General features: G+C 34.8%; 1 long non-coding RNA gene across 2 annotated transcripts; it reads left to right on the top strand.

The window, feature by feature from the left end:
• Positions 1–10,136: 10,136 nt before the first annotated feature.
• Positions 10,137–11,193, top strand: LOC106937777 (uncharacterized). 2 transcript variants are annotated; one of them, XR_001422457.1, is made up of 4 exons: positions 10,137–10,224; positions 10,314–10,613; positions 10,687–11,007; positions 11,102–11,193. It is a non-coding gene; the product is annotated as an uncharacterized LOC106937777 (long non-coding RNA). The 2 variants fall into 2 exon arrangements; XR_001422456.1 differs by having other exon boundaries at positions 10,314–11,007.
• Positions 11,194–13,019: the final 1,826 nt, after the last annotated feature.

Raw genomic sequence — 13,019 nt, 5'->3', positions numbered from 1 at the left:
CTATTTGTAAAATAAATCTGTCTTTTATCTTCTTGGTCATCAATATACACTACATGTTCTACTGCATAAAATCCCAGTAAAATGCATAGAAGTTTGTTGTTATGACAAAATGTGAAAATTCAAAGTTGTATGAAAACTTTGGAAATACGTTGCAATTCTACTATTTTGGGTTGTTTCTTGTCTATTGGAGAGTACTTATTTGTACTTTATGAAGCATTGTGGGGCTCAACTAGTTGTGTGCTTAATTCATTTAATTTTGCCAATGTGTTTCACTTTTTGCTCTGTAAATACTGAATGCTGATGGCAACACTGTTTTAGTTAGTACACCTATGGCTGCAATGTTCACTATGTCCACTTAATTTATCTAAAGTGAATAATAAAATGTCTATTCAGTTCTTTAAGAAAAAGTACATTTTGGACCCAACAGTGTGAACATAAATAAATTTACAATCATTAGTGCTGTGAAAAGTTTAAAAGTAAGAAAAAGAAAACCGGGGAATTTCATTTTTCAAGACTCACCAGTAGATGTCGCTATTGACCTGAACTCTTAAATGACTTTCAATGAAATGCTTTAATAATTATGATTTATGTAATTCCCTCTTGAGACAAATGGCATTTATTGCTGGTTGTTGCATACTTTGCTTTATCACAGCCACAGATTTGTAATCTTGCACCTAATATGTCACAGTGCAGAATGACTTACGAGAAGTGCTTAATTCCCTTAAAGATTTAAGTGAAACAAGATATTTATATCATTCATAATATTCAGTCAACATCAGGTCAGTTTAAATGAAGGAAATACATAAACCTAGATCCAGAGTGAATTAAAGTAAATCATGATAACCAACACAGAACCTTTTCATTTTTTCTTTGTTTGATTAGTTTTTCCTTTCAAGCATTTTTCAAGACAAAGCAATCTGAAAGTCGTGACAAATGAAAATGTAATCACTGCAACAACAAACAGGAAGAACAGGAAAACATCTACAGAGTAGTAGGAATACCAAGGCAGTCTGTGGGACTCGGTTCTCAGATGAGCTGCACCTTGGTGTCTTATTGCAAATTCTATCCAGAAGAGGGCGGTATCGATCGGCTTCATTGGCTGATCCCTGTGCAATCTGGAGAGTCTCTGCATGTTAATCCTGTAGGATGGTTCAGACAGTACTTCTTTGACAGTTTTCAGAAATGTGTCCTCTTTGTCCACAGTGGCTAAGGTAAGGATCTTAGCCGCTCCTCTGTCTTGCAGTCGTAAAAGATTGTCATACTGGTCATAAAACACAGGTAAACCCACTACTGGTACTCCATGGTAAATGGCCTCCTGGACTCCATTTGTTCCTCCATGAGCCACAAATAGTTTCACCTTTGGATGTCCTAAAAGGTCTTTTTGTGGCATCCAGTTAACCAGTAAAGTGTTTTTTCCAACAATGGCTGTTTTGCCAATGTGGGAATCACTTGTCATATCTATTGGAATACTGTAGAAGTTAAATCCACTGTGCTTACTCATTACATAACATCAGGATCAAGTTGGTTGCACTAGTTTTTATTTAGCTTTAACAGAGTAAAGGAGGCTGTACACAAAGACACACACCATATTTATAGGATTTCTATTTGTAAAATAAATATCTTTTATCTTCTTGTTCATCAATATACACNACATTCCTTATTTTGCTTTTCATTCTGTGTCTGGGATTGATGATTTACAAAAGTTGCTTCAAAGCTTTGTACAAGCCATGGTGAGTCTTCGTTTAACTGCACTTCCTGTTGGCAGACGGGAGAAATTAACAGACAGTGATCGAATACAAAGTAAATGTAATACATAAGGAAGAATTTGCTTTCTGTTTGAATTATGTATTTTCTAATTTTGATAGTGAGCAGCAGAATACAGATGTGTTGGCACTGACAGATGTGGAACCTCAAGAGGGTATGTAGGTTAGAATCAACAAAAAGATTATTTAGAAAATCTATTCTTTAAGAGATATATAATGATTTGACAAGGAAAATATTCTCACTCATCTGCTTCAATTTAAATACTTTTTATGTAATAAACAAAGGAAATATATATTTTCTCTTTCAAAGTTTATAATGCTTAAGGCAAAGCCTGTTGAATTTCAAATGTTTCATAATTTTCTCCTTCTTTAAAGTTTTTCAAGATTTTTTATGATAAAGAATATAAGTACAAAATCCTATTGAAATTACTAAGAGCTGTTTTTTTGTATTTTTTGTTTGCAATTAATTTAATGTTCCTCTTTCAAGGATCAGATCAAGTGAATTCTTTCAGCATGGAGAGCGAAGAAGAGTAAGTTTGCAAATGAGTCTTTATAAGATATGCAATTAAATTGTTTGTTTATATATTTATATGTTTTATTAATAAAAATCCAATATGTGTAACATGCAGGTGCATGTAGCCTTCTCAAACCATCGGCTTACATTAATATCCATGTGTTAGAATGACCCAGTCAAACTCCAGGCCAAATCCAATTGTTAATTTGTGGCATAAAAATCTATGTTGAAATATTTTATTGTATAATCTGACTGATACTAAGTTATTTTGTAAAGAAAAACCTGCAAGAATGTGATTTTCTATCAATGTAAATTGATTGATGCATACCCCAAAACTTGTTGTGACTTCAGAGGAAAGTGGTTCTGAAAATCACCGATTCAGTAATATTCAGATGTCTATTTGTAACAAAAACTAAAAATCATGCATCATTTTTCTTCCACCTCACAGTTATTCTCTGGTTTGTGTTTGTTGCTGTTCTTCTTTCGGCTTCTCCTTCCAAGCAGTTGCCACAGCACAGCAGCCTCCCCCAATCCACAGCTGCATACAGATGGACTTAGCACAAGTTTTATACCGAATGCCCTTCCTGATGCAAACCTTCCTGTTGTCAGCAACAAGGAGTGGGTTTCAAACGAGAACCAACTTGCAGGGCCACTTGCTGTCGCATCTGAGCCATTGACAACCTCAATAAGGTTTGTGACGTGACAGAAATATGACAATGTTAAAGGACAATTAATGTTGTTAGCAACATACTGTATTCAGTTATTTATTAATGTATTTATTTTTGCTGGGGTAAAAGTTGTGTCTAGCATTTAACTTGACAACATTTTTCATCAGAAATGAACAGCATTTTGAGACAACAGGGGATGTCACCTTTTACTCATGTGAGGGAATTTACAGCGTTATTCCAGGTAGGAGGTCATCATTTACTTTCAGTCTGTCAAGATATTATAATGAGTTAGATGTGTTAAACATCAGCACCTGATTTTAATCACTTTCTTCTCCAAAAAATATTACTTATAGATTGAATAAGTAATTATTACTTGTATTATTACGAAAAATATTAAATTCCATGTATATTAAAATGGCTTTAGCATCACTTGTACAGTCCTTGTGTTCAATATGTTCAATATAAAACATTTTAAAGACATGCATAAATTGCCTTTTAAGCATATCTTAGAAAATAACTGTGAATACAAACGTGCTAAACAAAGAAGCACAGATACATATTGACAGCTTCCTGTTTTTTCACTACAGATGATTCATCCGCAGGACCAAGTACTTCACATGTGCTGTACACCACTTGTGTCAAAAACAAGTCTTCATGAAAGTCACCAGAACAAGACTTCACCTGAATGTGATGCATAAATCCATTACATGCATGTATTTTGTTCATTTCATCGTTGTGCTACTCCAGGACAATGCAACAGTGTTGACCTGACAGATTAAGCCACAAGGACAGTGCATTGTTCATACAACTTGAACTTTTCACATTTTGTCACATAATTTCAAATGACTTTGAAAATGCAAAGCAACATTAATATGATATTTGTTTTGTATGCATTACATGGATTTTTTATTGGTTTGTCTCTATCAGTCTTAATTTTGTGCCAGTTCCTTGTAAAATAACTTGAACTCAATCAAGCTTGTTAGTGACTCAAAATTAATTTTCTAGCTGTGACACAGATTCAAAATTAGACTTAGGTCTCCATTTTGACTGGGTCATTTTAATATGTGTTTAATGTCATCCTGATGGAAGGTAAAACTCTATCTATATCTATTGGAAGCTGCAAAACGAGCCAAGAAGTTAGGGTATTATGTAAGTCAAATCCACTGTGAACTTCTTCTTACACTGAAGTGAAACTACACACATGTGGACTGTGCTTACTCATTACATAACAGGATCAAGTTGGTTGTACTGGTTTTTATTTAGCTGTAACAGAGTGAAGGAGACTGTACACAACGACACACACCAAAAAATATGTCTTTTATCTTCTTGTTCATCAATATACACCACATGTTCTATTGCATAAAATCCCAGTGAAACACAAAGAAGTTTGTTGAAAATTCCAAGTTGTATGAAAACTTTTGTATTACGATGAAAATTCTACGATTTTGTTGTTGTTTTTTGTTGGGGGTTTTTTTGTCTGTTGGAGAGTACTTTATTAAGCATTGTGGGGCTCAACTAGTTGTGTGCTCAATTCATTTAATTTTGCCAATGTGTTTCACTTTTTGCTCTGTAAATACTGAATGCTGATGGCAACACTGTTTTAGTTAGTACACTTATGGCTGCAATGTTCACTATGTCCACTTAATTTATCTAAAGTGAATAATAAAATGTCTATTCAGTTCTTTAAAAAAAAGTACATTTTGGAGCCAACATTGTGAAAATAAATAAATTTACAATCACTAGTGCTGTGAAAAGTTTAAAAGTGAGAAAAAGAAAACTGGGGAATTGCATTTTTCAAGACTCACCAGTAGATGTCGCTATTGACCTGAACTCTTAAATGACTTTCAATGAAATGCTTTAATAATTATGATTTATGTAATTCCCTCTTGAGACAAATGGCATTTATTGCTGGTTGTTGCATACTTTGCTTTATCACAGCCACAGATTTGTAATCTTGCACCTAATATGTCACAGTGCAGAATGACTTACGAGAAGTGCTTACTTCCCTTAAAGATTTAAGTGAAACAAGATATTTATATCATTCATAATATTCAGTCAACATCAGGTCAGTTTAAATGAAGGAAATACATAAACCTAGATCCAGAGTAAAATAAAGTAAGTCATGATAACCAACACAGAACCTTTTCATTTTTTCTTTGTTTGATTAGTTTTTCCTTTCAAGCATTTTTCAAGACAAAGCAATCTGAAAGTCGTGACAAATGAAAATGTAATCACTGCAACAACAAACAGGAAGAACAGGAAAACATCTACAGAGTAGTAGGAATACCAAGGCAGTCTGTGGGACTCGGTTCTCAGATGAGCTGCACCTTGGTGTCTTATTGCAAATTCTATCCAGAAGAGGGCGGTATCGATCGGCTTCATTGGCTGATCCCTGTGCAATCTGGAGAGTCTCTGCATGTTAATCCTGTAGGATGGTTCAGACAGTACTTCTTTGACAGTTTTCAGAAATGTGTCCTCTTTGTCCATAGTGGCTAAGGTAAGGATCTTAGCCGCTCCTCTGTCTTGCAGTCGGAGAAGATTGTCATACTGGTCATAAAACACAGGTAAACCCACTATTGGTACTCCATGGTAAATGGCCTCCTGGACTCCATTTGTTCCTCCATGAGCCACAAATAGTTTCACCTTTGGATGTCCTAAAAGGTCTTTTTGTGGCATCCAGTTAACCATTAAAGTGTTGGCTGGTTTGCCAATGTGGGAATCACTTGTAATATTTATTGGAATATTGTAGAAGTCAAATCCATTGTGAATATTTTCTGCTTACACTGAGGTGAAACTACAGACATGTGAACTGTGCTTACTCATTACATAACATCAGGAGCAAGTTGTTTGCACTGGTTTTTATTTAGCTGTAACAGAGTGAAGGAGATTGTACACAAACACATCCACCATATTTATATGATTTTTATTTGTAAAAAAATATCCATCTTTTATCTTCTTGGTCATCAATATACACTGCATGTTCTACTGTGTAAAATCCCAGTGAACTACAAAGAAGTTTGTTGTTTTATAATGACAAAATGTGAAAATTCCAAGTTGTATGAAAACTTTTGTATTATGTTGAAAATTCTACTATTTCGGTTTGATTTTTTGTTGTTTTTGTTTTGTCTTTGGAGAGTACTTACGTGTACTTTATGAGGCATTGTGGGGCTCAACTAGTTGTGTGCTTAATTCATTTAATTTTACCAATGTGTTTCACTTTTTGCTCTGTAAATACTGAATGCTGATGGCAACACTGTTTTAGTTAGTACACCTATGGCTGCAATGTTCACTATGTCAACTTGATTTATGTAAAGTAAATTAAAAAAAATCCCTATTCAGTTCTTTGAAAAAGTACATTTTGGAGCCAACAGAGTGAAAATAAATTTACAACCAGGTGCGCGGTATAGGGGGGAAAAGTGATGACAATTCTAGAGGCCCTGACCAACAAGGGGCCCTCCACAATTTAATTATTTCTTATTTGTTCATAGACATAATAAAATTGTGGCCCTGTCAATTTCAAAATTAATCATATTGTATTTTCAAATATTGTTTTTAGCAGTAAAAATTTTTTTCCCCCCCCTAAATTAAAAAAAAAAAAAACACATATCCATATTTGCCCTGAACCCCCCTATCTGTGTTCAATGGTTTGTTCCTGTATGGAGCGCTTGAGAGTGACGCTGTTCAGCTGCAAACAGTGGAAGACACGAATGATTGTGGCACTTACTATGCTGCTAAAAAAGTTATAAAATCAGGTTTTCAACAAAAGGAGAGAGGGAGGGAGAGAGAGAAAAAGGCAAGAGTGCTAATTTATAACCCAGTTTTTCTCCAAGAGAGGTGAGTAGACTGTGAGATTATCAACCATTTAGCATAATTAGCTTAGCTACAAACTACTATTTGCCTCCTTTTCACTAGCATTTAATGAATTAAGGAAAAAAATTACCAAGATATTCATATATTTAACTTGTCCCTTGTACCTTTTACCACTTAACAACAGATGAGTCAGTCAGCAGCATCTCTAACCCACATCCCTCCTGACCACATCCCTTACAGGACAAATAAGCATTTGTCCTGTAATGATAAGTTGTTTCTCCACCATTGGCACATTTAGCAGTGAGTGAATGAGGCTAATTGACAGCGCTAAGAGCGTCCTACTAGTTCTGATTGGTTGTTTTGGTCAGAACGGTGCATTTCTTTAACCAGTAATTGTAATTCAGGAAGAAGATGGAGGAGATTGTTTTCAAATATTATCTGTCTCATATCAAACTGCTACGACATCATAACAGCTTTAACAAATATGGAGATAACATATTTTATATTAAAGTTATGTTCTGCAGCTTGAATAAAATGCAACTACATAGCATTTTTAGAAGTCTGGATTGCTTTATCTGTAGTTGCCCATTGTTTTTGACTGTTGCTCATGGGAAGAGTCATTTCAGTAATCTAAAACTAATAGAAAAAAAAAATTAAGCAACCTACTTGCATACTGGATGTGGACTATTGGATGTAAAATTCATGAACAGTAAATATTGTGCTAATTATTGAACCAAAGAAAGCAAGGCAGATGCAAGCTTTTAAAATTGTGATGTTATTTATGGGTCAAATAGACTAAAAAAATTGTAACAGCAGCTGCACAGGGGGACCCACGATTCCTGGCAGCGCTCCTGTTTACAACCATTAGTGCTGTGAAAGTTTAACAGTACGAAAAAGAAAACCAGAGAATTGTATTTTTTAAGACTAACCAGTAGATGTCGCTATTGACCTGAACTCTTGTTAATCCTGTAGGATGGTTCAGATAGTACTTCGTTGATAGTCATACTGGTCATGAAACACAGGTAAACCCACTACTGGTACTCCATGGTAAATGGCCTCCTGGACTCCATTTGTTCCTCCGTGAGCCACAAATAGTTTCACCTTTGGATGTCCAAAAATTTCTTTTTGTGGTATCCAGTCAACCAGTAAAGTGTTTTTTTTTCCACACATTTGCTACCTTTATAACTCCTGATTACTTTCTGAGGTAACTGACCTAAAGCTTCAATAATTTTGTTCGTCACATCTGATGTTGCCCGCAGATGTAATGATGTTCTGGACAAGGAGTTATAAATTATTAAAACTCAAAATGATTCACAACTACATTTGTAAAAATATGATTATTAGGGAAAAAAGTACAGACAGTTCTTTGAAAGAATTATTGAAAAATAATTAAATTCTTCTGTTAGAGTCACATTCGTGTTAGAGATGCAAGAAGTAATATTTTTGTCAAAGGGTGTCAAAAAATATGATACATTGTTTCATTTATTACTTAAGTATGCTTATGTATAAAATGACATAAAAGTTTCATTTTGGAAGATTTCAGGCTTTACAAGAACCTCGTTTTTTTTAACAGCTATTAAAATAATACTGTGAAAGACACACTTAGTTTAATTTATAAAGGATTAAAATCCTAACAATAACAACGTGTTCATGAAAACCCAAGCAATGATTCAAACTGCTCCAAAAGGGTGACATCATGTGGTCATGGGTTGTTATTACAGTTCACCTGACTTATCCTATTGGTTGCTCCTTGTACAGAAACATTTTGCTGTACTATCTTCTCACATGCAAACACACACGGGAAATGCTGATGTTTAACAACTAAATACTGTAAACTCAGAATGTTATGTTGATAAAGTTGGTGCATAAAGAGAGAACCTTTTTGTTCTCTTTCTAAATGACTTTATGATATCTATAGTATTTGACCTGAGAGGAAAGAAAAAAAAAGTCAACCAGAAACACTTTTGATTGTGGTTTGCATTTGTAAATATATTTAGTCCTCTCTAATTGCATGTCTGACAAAAAAAAATGACTCTAAAGGTCAGAGGTTTTCTTTTTTTTATTATGACAAACTTTGTATCTTATTTTGAGCTTCTACTAAATATAAAAGGTATTCAGAGACAGAAAGAAATGTAAGTGGTTTATGATTCTTATGGCTGTCTCTGCGATAAAGAAGACTATGATAACAACTTTAAACAGCCTACTCAAATAGCCCATAGAAGTTTGACTCAAAGTCAGTTCAGATAAAGTCTCCTCATTTGGCTGCTCTGTATGAGATCTTCCACAGATACTGTGTGATGGGTTTCAGAGGGTATCATGGTTGTTGTCTGGCTTCTGCCTTCTAAACAAAATTACTTTTAAAGCTCAAGGATCTTGATGTATAAGAGTCTAAGTGGCTGTGGCAAGAAATGTTCATGAGGTACAGAGCTTTGAACAGCATTCATACCCTTATCATCTTTACCCATTCTGTCAAATTACAACCAGAAACTCCTCAATGTAATTCTCATAAGATTTTCTGCTCATAGGGTGAGCAAAGACTTTGACCTACATGCAAAAAGCTATTGTGGCAGAAAGTTAACACTGCACAAAAAAACACACCCACAACAACCATGAAAAACACAACTGGGGCTGTGGTGTAGTGGTTGAACTTTTATTTATTCTCCACTTGTTAAACATTCAAAAATTATTTAATTTTATTTTACAGTTATGCTCTAGGTTTAACATTGCTGTTGTAACCTTACTTCACATATCCTTCATTTGTTGTATAGAGTGTTGTATTTTTCCAGTCATTCACTTGTGAAGATGAGTTTATTAATCTTATTCCTCTATTTTTGTCTAGACTGTATTGTTTAGTTTAATCTTCTAATGATGCAGACTAAAAAGGTACAGGTGTGTTTCAGGTCCATGTGAAACGAATGGATCTGGGGAGCTGAGAGGAATTGTAAGAAGTAAAGTATGCATTCTTTTGTGGCTTATCAAAGATGGCAGAAATGAAGCCGTCATCGTACAAAATCCAATAAGAAGAAACTCAAAATGTCTCCCGATCCTCTCTACCTACCTTCATCCTTGTCACTGGTATAAAAGATGCAGAACTAAATCCAATAGAAAAAATATTGCTAGACTTGAAATTTTATTTCCAGATCCAATCTGACTGAGTGTGAGAAATTTAGCAAGAAGAATGGGCAGAAATGCAGTAGGCCAGCAACGAATAAGGAAGTGATGCATTATAGTTCCTGCTTGCTTTGTCTGTAGGTGCAGGAACAAGTCATCAGGTCTGATTGGAAGGTTTATGTGAGCGAGTCAGAGTCCTGCTGAAGATGAAGACAATACTTGTTTTCTGTAAGTAAACTGACAGCAGATTGAATCAAAATCTACATTTTAATTATTTTTGCACAATGAACATTGATGTGACTCTACACTTTTTGTCTTCAAGACATTTTGCTAAACCAGGTCATTGGCCAGACAGAAGGTGAGCGCAATATATGACAATTCTTAACAGAACAAGATGCCTTTTAAGATGTTATGTTGCTACATTTGTCTGTGTGTCTTTTTCTGTAGACTTGTATCCTGTAAAGATCCTGGTCCGGCAGAGAACTATAAGCGAGGGCAGTGACCTTTATGTAACCTGCAGCATGTTCGGGCAAAAGAAGTACCCCTCTTTTTATGTTTATTTACTGAAAGATGGACAAGGATTTCAGAAATCAAATCAGAAGCAAAATTTGGATGATGTTCTTTTCACAATATCTAATGTTCATCTTGATCACAGTGGAAATTACAGCTGCTTGTACTCCACTACAAATTACAACCCTTCTGATGTAGAAAGGAAAGGACAGGATGTTGCTGAGACTCTGGTTATACGTGAGTATTTTTAATTCTTGTTAATCCCACATGCAGCTGCTTTCATTTATTAATTTCTCCAACTGCTATGCAGCCAATTTCATCCCAGCAGAGCTCTCCATAGCTGGACCCTTCACAGTTAATGAGGGAAGCAACGTTGAGTTTAAATGCACCTTTTCAGAAATCCTGCACACTCTCAATAACTGTCAACTCATCTACTGCTACCTGAAGAAGAATGAGACCATCCTTCAAGTACAAGTATTTGATCTTGCTCGGATGGAAGCCTCTTTCACCATTGAAGGTGCCGTTTCAAGGGATTCAGGTCCATATAGTTGCCTTTTGCTGCCGTCAAAATGCTTCCAGAAACAATGGAATGAGCTTCAGGGAATAAATACGGTGATTCTGGAGGTCAAAGGTGGGAATTTTTCCACAATGTATTTTACATTCCACATTTTTCCTCTTAAAAAATCTCTGAAAATGTATGTCATTAAATTTAATTTGTATTTCAGAGGATTTGATCCCATGGGCGGCTTTGTCTTGTGGAATTACATTCCTTATTTTGCTTTTCATTCTGTGTCTGGGATTGATGATTTACAAAAGTTGCTTCAAAGCTTTGTACAAGCAATGGTGAGTCTTCGTTTAGCTGCACTTCCTGTTGGCAGACGGAAGAAATTAACAGACAGTGATCGAATACAAAGTAAATGTAATACATAAGAAAGAATTTGCTCTTTGTTTGAATTATGTATTTTCTCATTTTGATAGTGAGCAGCAGAATACAGATGTGTTGGCACCGACAGATGTGGAACCTCAAGAAGGTATGTAGGTTAGAAACAACAAAAAGATTATTTAGAAAATTTATTCTTTAAGAGGCCTATAATGATTTGACAGGGAAAATATTCTCTCTCATCTGCTTCAATTTAAATACATTTTATGTCATAAGCAAAGGAAATAGTTTTTTTCTCTTTCAAAGTTTATAATGCTTAAGGCAAAGCCTGTTGAATTGTGAATGTTTCCAAACTTTCATAATTTTCTCCTGCTTTAAATTTCTTCAACATTTTTTATGATAAAGAACATAAGTACAAAATCTCACTGAAATGACTGATGGCTGTTTTTTTGTAATTTTTTCCCCAATTTATTTAATGTTCCTCTTTCAAGGATCAGAACAAGAGAATTCTTTCAGCATGGAGACCGAAGAGTAAGTTTGCAAATTAGTCTTTATAAGATCTGTTATCAATGTGTCTGTTTATATATTTATATGTTTTATTAATAACAATCCAATATATGTAACATGCAGGTATATGCAGCCTTCTCAGACCATCAACTTATATAAATATTCATATGTTAGAATTAACAGGTCAAATCCAATTGTTAATTTGTGTGTTAAAAATTAATGTTCAAATATATTCTCCCTCTAATCTGACAGATATTGAGCTATTTTATAAAGAATAACCTGCAAGAATGTGATTTTCTCTCAATGTAAATTTGATTGATGCAAATCCCCAAAACTTGCTGTGACTTCAGTGGAATGTGGTTCTGAAAATTACTGATTCAGTAATATTCAGATGTTTATTGGAAACAAAATCTTAAAATCATGCATATTTTGTCTTCCACCTCACAGTTATTCTCTGGTTTGTGTTTGTTGATGTTCTCCTTTCGACTTCTCCTTGCAAGCAGTTGCCACAGCACAGCAGCCTCCCCCAATCCACAGCTGCATACAGATGGACTTAGCACAAGTTTTATACCGGATGCCCTTCCTTATGCAAACGTTCCTGTTGTCAGCAACAAGGAGTGGATTTCAAACGAGGACCAACTTGCAGGGCCACTTGCTGTCGCATCTGAGCCATTGACAACCTCAGTAAGGTTTGTGACGTGACAGAAATATGAAAATGACAACACACTGAATTTATTTTACTCATATTTATTTTGCTGTAGTAAAAGTTGTCTAGCATTTTACCTGAACATTTTTTCATCAGAAATCTACAGCGTTTTGAGACAACAGGGGATGCCACCTATTACTCATGTGAGGGAATTTACATCGTTATCCCAGGTAGGAGGTCATCATTTACTTTCAGTCTGTAACTTCTATAATGAGTTAGATGTGTTAAACATCAGTACATGATTTTAATCACTTTCTTCTTCAAAAATATTAATTACAGATTGAATTAGTAATTATTACTTGTATTATTACAAAAACTATTAAACCCCATGTATCTTATAATGGTTTTAGCATCACTTGTACAGTCCTTGTGTTCAATATGTCCAATGTAAAACATTTCAAAGACATGCATAAATTGCCTTTTAAGTATATCTTAGAAAATAACTGCAGATACAAAAGTGCTAAACAAAGAAGCACAGATACATTTTGACAGCTCCCCGTTTTATCACCACAGATGATTCATCTGCAGGAACAAGCACTTAATGTGTGCT

This window comes from Poecilia latipinna, unplaced genomic scaffold (genome assembly GCF_001443285.1).
Source record: "Poecilia latipinna isolate Pla-1442-1.1 unplaced genomic scaffold, P_latipinna-1.0 Scaffold2436, whole genome shotgun sequence".
NCBI classification, from domain to species: Eukaryota; Metazoa; Chordata; class Actinopteri; order Cyprinodontiformes; family Poeciliidae; genus Poecilia; species Poecilia latipinna.
This window is presented reverse-complemented; position numbering and strand designations above follow the sequence as displayed.